The sequence below is a fragment of the Muscardinus avellanarius genome (genome assembly GCF_963383645.1).
Source record: "Muscardinus avellanarius genome assembly, chromosome: 8".
NCBI lineage: Eukaryota > Metazoa > Chordata > Mammalia > Rodentia > Gliridae > Muscardinus > Muscardinus avellanarius.
In genome coordinates this window covers 90,200,350-90,211,232 of record NC_137794.1, presented here as the reverse complement: position 1 = coordinate 90,211,232, position 10,883 = coordinate 90,200,350, and the positions used below count along the sequence as shown (strand labels likewise).

The window sequence follows — 10,883 nt, the reverse complement described above, 5'->3', positions numbered from 1 at the left end:
TTCCAGTCGCCAGGCTGTTTTGGTCGTGCACACAGCCCGTCAGAACTCTGCTAAGAAGAACAAAGGCTTTCACGTGACCCCTCCTGACAGCCATGTTTTCATTTCTGGCCAGTGATTCACACTCTTGACAGAAGAAGGTGAGATGCAGAGGAAGATGTGACTCATTCATTTCTTCTGTTCAACTGAATGTCAGCCTGAGTCTAACTGCACACATTTCAAGACAATCCTGTTGTAAGATAATAATACCTTATGTTCGTGTCGTAGGCTACCATTAGCAGAGCGCCTGCCCATGGATTATCTTGTCTCATCCTTCCCCTAACTGGCAGGGGAGTGACATTAAGCTTTTCCTGCAGATGAGGAGCATCGGGCATGCTGATACTGACTTGCCTGAGCTTATAGTAGTCTCCTTTTATCCTAGGGGGACACAGCCCAAGACCCCAGTGGGTAATACCAAACTTTATAGATACTATTTTTCCTATATGTACATACCCATGTAAAGTTTGATTTGTGAATTAGGCAAGTGAGAGATTAAAAATAACTAATACATGATAGAAAAATTATAAAAATATTCTGTAATAAAAGTTATGTGAAATTGGTCTCTCAAAATATCTGATTCGCCAGGCGTGGTGAGGCATGCTTGTAATCCCTGCTCTTGGGAGGCGGAGACAGGAGGATCTCGCAGGTTCGAAGCCAGCCATGTGTGCTGGCGTAAGAGACCCTGTTTCCAAATAAAAAATATAAAATAGTATAAAAATAGGTCTGGGAGTGTAGCCCAGAGGTAGAAGGGTTTCCAGTACCACCAAAAAATATATATATCTGATTCTACTTCCACCTTTTTACTTATATAAAAACACTTTATGACTTTCCTTTGGTTTATCCATTATTAAGTATACAAGTTACTGGAACATAAACACTGTGACGCTGTGACAGTTGAATTAATAACGAAAACAATTGCTGAGTGACTAACAGGTGGGTACATAGGCAGTACGGATACCCTGAACAAGGGGATGATTGATTCCCAGGTAGGGCAGAGCCCAGCGGTATGTGATTTCATCACGCTATTTAGAATGTAATGCAACCTAAAACCCAGGAGTTGTTTATTTCTAAATTTTTCCATTGAATTTTTCAAACCAAGGGGAACTGAAACCATTGAGAGCAAAACTGTGGCTAGAGGGAGATTGCTGTACCTGGCAGAAAAGGGCAGGGCAAAGATGGACAGTCCATTCCCCTGACTTCAAACCCAGTGTCAGCTCCAGATAGGGTCTAAATGGGATTTGTCTAGAGGTGCTTTGCTGCACAGAATTAGAGTGTGGAGATGGAAATAACAGAGACTTGTGTTGACAGAATAATTAGCATGTGTTGGGTACTTCTAGAGATGCTTTATCTTTGAAAATGTGCGTGTAGTAACATATTTACCTCTCACAACAATCCAATAATCTAGTTATATTTATTATTCTTTTAATATAAATTTTATGTATTCTATATAAATTATATAATAAACTATAACTATAATTAAATATAAATTATATATTCTTGGTTTCAGTTTCAAGCAAACTTATCAATATAATTATAAAAAATTAATTTCTATGAAATTTGTAATTTTTTTCTTACTAGAATTAATATATCAGTCTCAATTATAAATAATTTCAAACCTCAATTGACAGACATTTAGTGGTATACTGGTAAATGTCTCAAAAATCAGCTTTTAGCCAAGCATGGTGGTGCACGTTTGTAATCCCAGCATTCGAGAGGCTGAGACTGAAGGATCACAATTCGCAGACAGCCTCAGCTACTTAGTGAGGTCCTCCGTAACTTAGTGAGACCCTGTTTCAGAATAAAGAATAAAAAAATAGGACGGGGGGTATAGCTCGAAGGTCAAATGCCCCTGGGTTTCATCCCCAGACCCACAAAAAAAAAAAAAAAAATCAGCTTTTGGGGAAGAAAAGGCCTCAGTCTGTAGTTTTACCAATTTCTGTGGTGTAAATATTTCCATCCTGGCCGATCAAAGGATCAACTTAAAATCACTGATCATGGATTTGGAAATGGTTGTGTATAAACAGCTCATATACATTCTGGTCCTGGGCTAGGTACAACCTATTCTTTGATTGATTTGGTTGATAACATTATTACTCTTTAGGAACCCCAAGCCACTTTGTTTATAAGAATATTTTACAAGCATTTTGACAAGTTTCTTGAGTTATAGTAAATTTTTCCAAATATTCTTCCAGAATTATTTTGATAATAGTCTCTAGACAGCAGGAAGATAAAGCATAAGCTCCTAGACTCAAAGGCTGGTTTACACACCCTTTTGTAAAGGGCCACATAGTAAATATCTTAGGCTTGTCACTGTTGCCTATTCTTCTTTGTTTTTATAATCCTTTAAAGATATAAAAATTATTCTTAGGTCATGGACTGTTCAAAAATAGCTGGATTTGGATTAGACTTACAGGCTACAGTTTGCTGACTCTTTTCCAAGCCTTGAGAAGGCAAATTAAGGGGAGAAATTATAATCATGTGCTTAGACACACGAGATCTTTTCCATCCATATGATGTGGGCAGGTCGTACCCTTCTAACTTAAAGCAATATAATGGTTAAATTAATTTGTCTCTAACACTATACTCCTCCTAAAGTATATTGTTCAAATAACCATGGAAAATATCATTGTTAGCATTATCCAGAATTGCCCATTAACTGCTACAACTACAGTCCTGGTTTTATAAAATATTTTACCCAGAGCAGAAAGGACCAGATCTTAAAAAACCTACAAGACCCAACAGAGTGGAGAATTAGAACAGAAGCAGGCCATTATTCTAAAACCCTCTGTCTGCCTAAGCCACGCTGGGGAAGCAGCTAGGCCTTCTGGCATCAGAAAGCAATTTAGACCTCCGCACTATCCAGGCTTTGACCCTGCAAAAATTGACTGGCATAGATTAGGTGTTCAATCTATACCAAATGAATGAATAAGCATACAGTTCTCTGAGCCCTCACCTTCTGCAATCCACAGCTCTCCCAAGCTGCAGATCTGCAACCATATGCACAGTCAGCCCCCTGCTGTCCCAACACCAAAAGGATAGAAACCCTCCCCATGGGGAACTGGTTCCCAGGCTCAGTGCACAGGGGCAGGAAGAAGGGAAGACTATGTGCATTCCATATCCACCCACCCATAACATAATTGTTGAGTGGCTGTTTGACTTTCTTTACATCTTTTTTGTTTTGTTTTGTTTTGGGGGGGCTGGGTGCAGTGAATTTTATTAATGGCGCATTTGACAGTAGGGCTCCTTAAGCCTCTCCCCTTTTTCAGGGCATCTGGGATAGAAACTTAAAGGAGGAGAGATTCTCAGTGTTCAGGGGGATTGGGTTAGGGGGGCTTCCCAAGCAGTTGAGGGCCTCTCTCACTTCCTCTTGTGTTCTTGCTGGGCCTGGTGGTCCAGGGGCTCTTACCCTGTTGCTATAGCCGAATTTATTGTCCTACCATGAAAAGAGCTTGAAAAAGTAGCAGCATCGAAAGTAGAAGAGTGGGCATCACTGCTAATGTTGCAGGAGACGACCTGGTCCTTGGTGTGGCCCAGGATGCCTATTTCAGATCCAAGATTGTCGCGCGCAGTGACGACTCTTACACGATCTTCCTCAAGCAGTTTTATTACCCCAGGTTCTTGTACAGTTCCTCTTTAATGCTCTCTCAACGCCCTCTCAGGTAAAAACAATATCAGTCTTCTATCCTCTCCCTCATCACTCCACCAACCCTCCTTCTGGCACTCTATGTCTCTGCTGCAGCACACACCGGTCACAATGGTGGCTTTGTGAACATGTCCGTCCCAGCTCGGAGCCCAGAGCAGTCCGCCAAGGAACCGCTCTTCCTGTCCACCAACCCTCTTAGCTCCTTCTCCCTTCTTTCCCCGCTAGGGCATGCGCGCTTTTTAACCTTCTCCTGGGCGGGCAGGTGGTAGCACGAGGCGTTGCGTCACTAATTATCCGTAAGGCGCCTGATAGGGCTCACTGCGCAGGCTCAGGGCACCGCCAGCCTCGTGAGCCTCGTGACTTGGCTGCAAGCCCAGGCGCCATCTTGAGTCCACGCTGGCAACAAGCCTGGGTGCCACCTCGGTCCTGCCGAGTGGGCCCCAACATATCTCCCTTTTTGTTTTATTAAAATAAGGCTCGGGATCGTGCCTGTCTTAGGTTGCCGACCCTCAAGGACCATTCTTACCCGTCATTGGGAGAACAATAGCATGATTGTTTCCCTGTCTTAGGTTGAAAGGTCCCGGGGACGATCTTACCCGTCACTGACTACCGATCCAGCATACTGAGCCGTACATGGGGAGATAAGCCAGCTTCAAGGGCTGCCAGAGCTTGCACCAATATGCGCTGTTGTTGCAGTGTGCGTTGTCGAGTTCGCCTGATATATCCAACCATGAAACATCATGCTACCACCAGCAAGAATGCCCAGAACGCCATGCCACCCCAGTCTTTTAAAAAAAACCCAATGTTCCATGTATCAAGTCCATCCATTGTTGTACTGTGGCGACTTCTACGCGGGTAGGATTAATTGCAGTGATGGACGCTCGTAGCTCAATCATGGTGTGTTCAAAATCACGGCTCCAAGTTCCTAGAAGCGTCTTGCTTAATTGACGAAACAAATTGCCTGCATGGGAGAAATTCTGATACTGCACATACGTTATACATATAGTCCAGATAATTGAGCTTGCTGAGCCATGCCAGCAGCCACATGTAAGGATAGAGCATTCATAGTGGCTGCAATAACTGCCACGGCCACAGAGGCCACAATTACAGCAATAAGAGCAGAAATTCCAAAGTCTCCAAGGGTGCATAGAAGCATAGCAGAAAGTCAGAAAACAGGTATCAATAAAACAACCTAAACTATCATTTACCAAGGTAAAGGAAGAGGGAAAGTAGAAATAATTCCCCAAAGATCTTAAAGAAAACAACTCATCTCTACGGTACCGAGCAGCAGTTTACAACTCTTACGTTAGGAACTAATCTTCTGACCTATCCTTTACACATTAAGCGCCTTTTCCAACTAACCTCAGGTGTCTTCCATCTATGGTGGCGGATTAGGAGAGGGAGTCGAATCAGGACCAGCCCGATTCTCTAACTTGCTTACACTAAAAAATATCCTCCTTAATGGAGCCCCCTTTGATCGGGGAAAATACAGCGCTGTCCCTCGCTTTTCCGCGAGCCTCGCTTATCCGCGAGCCTTATTTACTAAATATCCTCCTTAATGGAGCCCCCTTTGATCGGGGAAAATACAGCGCTGTCCCTCGCTTTTCCGCGAGCCTCGCTTATCCGCGAGCCTTATTTACTAAATATCCTCCTTAATGGAGCCCCCTTTGATCGGGGAAAATACAGCGCTGTCCCTCGCTTTTCCGCGAGCCTCGCTTATCCGCGAGCCTTATTTACTAAATATCCTCCTTAATGGAGCCCCCTTTGATCGGGGAAAACACTAAAAAATATCCTCCTTAATGGAGCCTCCTCCTCCCTTTTCGGAGTCAAAGGAGTACTTACCAGCCGGCTGCCCGGGACTGCCGAGGTTCTGATCAAAGCGAAGTTCCCCGTACGGGCCACCATTTGTCGCGCGCAGTGACGACTCTTACACGATCTTCCTCAAGCAGTTTTATTACCCCAGGTTCTTGTACAGTTCCTCTTTAATGCTCTCTCAACGCCCTCTCAGGTAAAAACAATATCAGTCTTCTATCCTCTCCCTCATCACTCCACCAACCCTCCTTCTGGCACTCTATGTCTCTGCTGCAGCACACACCGGTCACAATGGTGGCTTTGTGAACATGTCCGTCCCAGCTCGGAGCCCAGAGCAGTCCGCCAAGGAACCGCTCTTCCTGTCCACCAACCCTCTTAGCTCCTTCTCCCTTCTTTCCCCGCTAGGGCATGCGCGCTTTTTAACCTTCTCCTGGGCGGGCAGGTGGTAGCACGAGGCGTTGCGTCACTAATTATCCGTAAGGCGCCTGATAGGGCTCACTGCGCAGGCTCAGGGCACCGCCAGCCTCGTGAGCCTCGTGACTTGGCTGCAAGCCCAGGCGCCATCTTGAGTCCACGCTGGCAACAAGCCTGGGTGCCACCTCGGTCCTGCCGAGTGGGCCCCAACACAAGATGACCTTGTGCACAGCCTTGGTGGTTTTGGTGGATGCAGGGATGGTGTTCTGGGCAGCCCCAGAGCCTCACACCACAGTTTCTCAGAGGGGCTGTCCACAGTCGTCCACACTCACTCACAGTCGTGAGTGGCAGTGATCGCATGGACGGTAACCACGAGTCCCTCCACGATGCCAAAGTTGTCATGGATGACCTTGGCCAGGAGGGCCACACATTTGGTGGGACAGGAGGCATTGCTGATGATCTTGAAAGAGTTGTTATACTTCTCATGGCTCACACCCATCACGAACATGGGGGTGTTGACAGAAGGGGCAAAGATGATGACCCTCTTGGTGCCGCTCTTCAAATGAGCCCAGGGCTTCTCCTTAGTGGTGAAGATGCCAGTAGACTCCACAGCATATTCCGCACCAGCACTGCCCCACTTGATGTGGGCGGGATCTCACTCCTGGAAGATGCAGATGGAATTCCCATTGATGATAAGCTTCCCAGTCTCAGCCTTGATGGCGCCATTGGACTTGCTGGGGGTGGAATTGTACTGAAACATGTAGACCATGTGGTTGTGTTCAATGAAGGAGTCATAGATGGCGACAATATCCACTATGCCAGAGCCCAAAACGGCAAAATCCATTCACTCCGACTTTCACCAGGTGTCTGGCAGCCCTGAATGAGAAGATGAGACTGTCTGTCTCACTGAAAGGAGCAGAGAGCCTCTTTACATCTTTTTATTTTTATTGGTGCATTATATTCATACATCATATTGGGGTAAAAACCTTGTGTGTACATACATGTACACATCACCGATTTAACCCCTACTCAGTTCCCACCCCATTCCCTCCCCATCCCTTTTTCTCTTGCTTGGCGTAGTGGTTGACTTCGATATGTTTAAGTACTTTGTGTGTTTTAGAGAATTATCTTAAAAGTCAACATATCACAATTAGAATTGTGCCCTAAAGATACATAATTATATTTTTGAAGAAAGAAAAGGAATAAATCCCACATTTGAACTGACAGAGAAATCCAATCTGGCAATGAAGTGAGGAGCCCTCCAGCATCTAGGTTGGGATGCAGATACCCCAGGACAGAGATGATCTTAAGCTCCATTTCTTTTCCATTATTATTTAATGTTTAGACAAGGGCTCATTATTTACAAATACTTTATAATAATTTATTAATCTGGTATGCTTTATGATCAAGGATTTTAGAGCACTTAAAAGCAAAGCTTAATTACACTAGGGCTTAGCAAAAGGTAGCACAATAAATGATTCATTAAAGGCTGTGATGTGGAAGGCTTTGCCCATCCCACAGATGGAGAGTCCACAGCACTGAGGGCTCAGGAAAGGCCGCCCAGGAATTGAGTAGAAGACTTAAAATTAGAACAATTGGATGTTTGTGTCTTTGCCAAAATATCATAACTGAGCAGTTCTTTTCAATTTTATAGTTTTAAAATTATTTCTATTTAAACAAACTTAGTAAAATTTTAAACTCTAATGAGCAAATGAAAGCCCAACTCCTCTTAATTCTGCAGCTACCGAAGCCCCTCCCTCCCCTCTGGGCACAAGATAGAACCCCTTTTTAACTTTAGATAAGCACAGTTTTATCTATCTGAAATATGTTTCTTAGTAATATTTCTTACTATATACCCAATGAGTTAAAGGACGATTTAAAAAAAAATTAAGAATCTAGTTTCAGAAAAGAAGTCAGTTTTTCAGATGCCAGAGTTAAAAATAAAAGTACAAATATGCTTTCTACCTCTATCAATAAATTAGAAAAAAGAGGTTGGCAATGAATTACACCATTTGTTCAAATTTGAAGAGATATCATAAAATCCCACTGCACATAGGAAATGGAGTCATTAGGAAACTGGTATTGAAATCAACAAACAGAAATCTTGATAGACCAATTCAAACTGGCTGATGTGTTTTTACAGAGTTGTAAAATCATGCAGCGTTCAGTTATAGTTCACGTTTATTCTTCTCTAGAGAAGCCACATCCTAAGTAGGACATTCATTCCCGGTAAAAGAACAGAAATGCTGGAAACTAGAGATATCTGCATCGGATGAGGAATAAAGACTCTTTGAAAATCATCTTCGATGGACTGGAAGAATAGAATCAAGATGATCCTAACATTGCATAACTGATCCAAGAAGAACTCGGAATGGATTGCTGGTGCCACATCTCACAGTAAATATAGAAACTACACTGGAGGTTGTCTTCACTGTGCCATTGTGAGTTGAATCATAGCAACTGTCAACTATTCATGACTTTGTCCCTGTGAATTAGCCATCTTGTGGATTATCTGTTGTAACATTTTAATCCCAGACACATTTCCTTCTCTCTCGGGATAGTATTTTCAGCCCTGAAACCCACTTATATCTGTAAGAGAATAAAATTATTTTTATTTTAAGAGCAAGTAATCTTTATTTTAAGAGCAAGTAATCTAAGCCTGTATTTCTTAAATTTAATTCCGAGAAATAGTAGTGCAGTGAGATGTTATATAGAAAGATTCATCATCAAATATAGTTGAATATATTAGTGGTTCTTATCTTGGAAATTCACAATACACATTGTATCTTTAAATTTCTGAGAAGTCTTGCAGTAGAAAAACTCATTTTGCATGCATAATTTTGTCTTGGGTTTTTAATCTCAGATAACACTTAATATTACATGGAATTAGAATTTATAGAAACCTACAAATAAACCAAGACAGAGATAAGCCAACTAAAAAGAAATTTCATAGCTAGACATTTAGACTTTCAAAGACTTAGTATGAAAAAATAATATAAAAATCTCATTAAGTTTTTATATTACATACTAAGTGATATTTCAGATATATTTAATTAAACTAAATATTTTTAAATAAATTAAATTCTTAGTTACATTTCAAGGCCCAACTTTAGAGTACCGGAATCAATCAGCCACAGTTTGCTACACCCAAGGGTTTGTACCAACTCATTCTCTACTTCTGTATGTCTTTTTCCCAGCACCATAATGCCTCTCTCCTTCTCCAGTTCTCTTCTCTAGCCTGGATAGTTACCCACTAAGATCAATGTTGTTGTTGTTGTTTTTTAATAAAACTCTTTAAAGTTCTTTGAGCTCAGTCATAAATTAGCCCTCTGTCTTTGGCTGAAAGTTAACAGCACTTGGAAAAATACATGTACCTAAATAAGATAATATTAGGAGTATGTCTTAGAAATACATAATAAAACATAAAAATTGATTTCAAAAACATCATCACTGGGGAAGTTTAGTGGTTTTTGGACTAAAGAAAGGCATTAGAACTGTAGCTATTTCCCCATAAAATTGTGTTTAGCTCTAAACATCATGAGGTGATGGTTAAGAATGGCCAAGAAGGAAAAGAGAGGAGAAAAGAAAGTAGTGAGAGCTGGCCTGTTGAATTCTACCATGTTTTCTAACCAGAAAAACAGCACTGAAAATAATATCATTTAAGAAAATACGAGTTGCAAATGTTCTTCCTCATTTCCCCTCCACTATTCTCCCAGCATCCAGGAATCATCAGACAGAAGTCCCCATGATTGCAGGGACCTGGTGAAATTGTTGGACTCACTGAAATGTCATCCTCATAAGAGCAAGTACCACCTTGTCTGTTCAACTCTGTGTCCTCAAGACTTTCACAGGCCAGCATTTAATGGGTGTCATCGAAACGCTCGATGAAGGAACTGACTTCTAGATTTTGGTTGTTTTCCAAGAGCAGCATGGATTTTGACTCTCTTATCTGGTCTTCCAGGAGCCCCATGGCCAAAGGGTAAACTCTGTGGCCACGAAGTAGGAGATAAATTGATCCAGCAGGCATTAAATTATGACATTACTTTCATTTTCACTGTATTCTAACCCGTCTTTGCCACAGAACACATTTTAAGAGAAGGAAAAAAATGTATTTCTTATGCTAAGCATAATTCATCTGATGTTATACCTGGAAAGAGTTATGTGGCAAAATGAGGTCATTTGAGAAAAGGAATGGGGTTGAAATCCGGAATTTTTATACTTATTTGCATGCAACCAAGACACTCACGTCTGATTATCAGAGAGATAGAACGTAAGAGGAATATGGTCATTCCAACTCACTCTTTCACTTTTTTCTCACATTAAAGCCACAATCAGCTGACCTAATTGATCTGCTCTATATTTTCCTGTGATTTTGCTAAATCTGCACACTAAAATTAATTAGAAGCTATGACAGGATTCAATGCCTCAAGCTTTTAAGTATCATTAGCTTACCCACAGGCTGTATAAGATCTCTGATACATTCTCATGAAACAAGAATGGGAAATGAAGATACCAACTTAAATATTTTTCTGCTCAGACCAATTTGAAGCAAGAAAAGTCACAAATTAACACACTGTTTATTATTATGCCAGGAAGGATATAAAAAAAAAGTGCTGCTTCAACAAAACAGAAAAGAACTCAGGTATTCTCATATTTCTTTTCTGAACCTAGATTTGAGCAGGGCCATTCCATCTGATTGTAATTCCTGTAGGTAAGCAGATGGTCAGGCAGCACACCAAGAATTATAATAATCTATGTGGGATATTCCTAAGACATGAGTTAATGCTTTCAAACCCATAAAGCTTGGGGTTTTATGGAGATGAACCACATTATAGGCCCACATGCAAGCATGTGCCCATCAAAATTACCTCGGCTGAACCAACAGCGCCGCTCATTTGCGCCTCCTGACTTTCTGGAACTGACCTGCGAAATGCATCCTCAAACCAACTTCTTCTTTCTAAGGGATGAACTTAGATAC

The 10,883-nt window shown here is 41.7% G+C and overlaps 1 pseudogene across 1 annotated transcript; it reads right to left on the bottom strand.

Annotated features, from left to right (window-relative positions):
* Window positions 1–215: 215 nt before the first annotated feature.
* On the bottom strand, window positions 216–6,722 carry LOC308266108 (glyceraldehyde-3-phosphate dehydrogenase-like; annotated as a pseudogene). Its single transcript has 3 exons — window positions 6,117–6,722; window positions 3,443–3,575; window positions 216–414 (listed from the first exon to the last, which is right to left on the bottom strand). The product of its transcript is annotated as a glyceraldehyde-3-phosphate dehydrogenase-like (transcript).
* Between the last annotated feature and the right edge of the window lie 4,161 nt (window positions 6,723–10,883).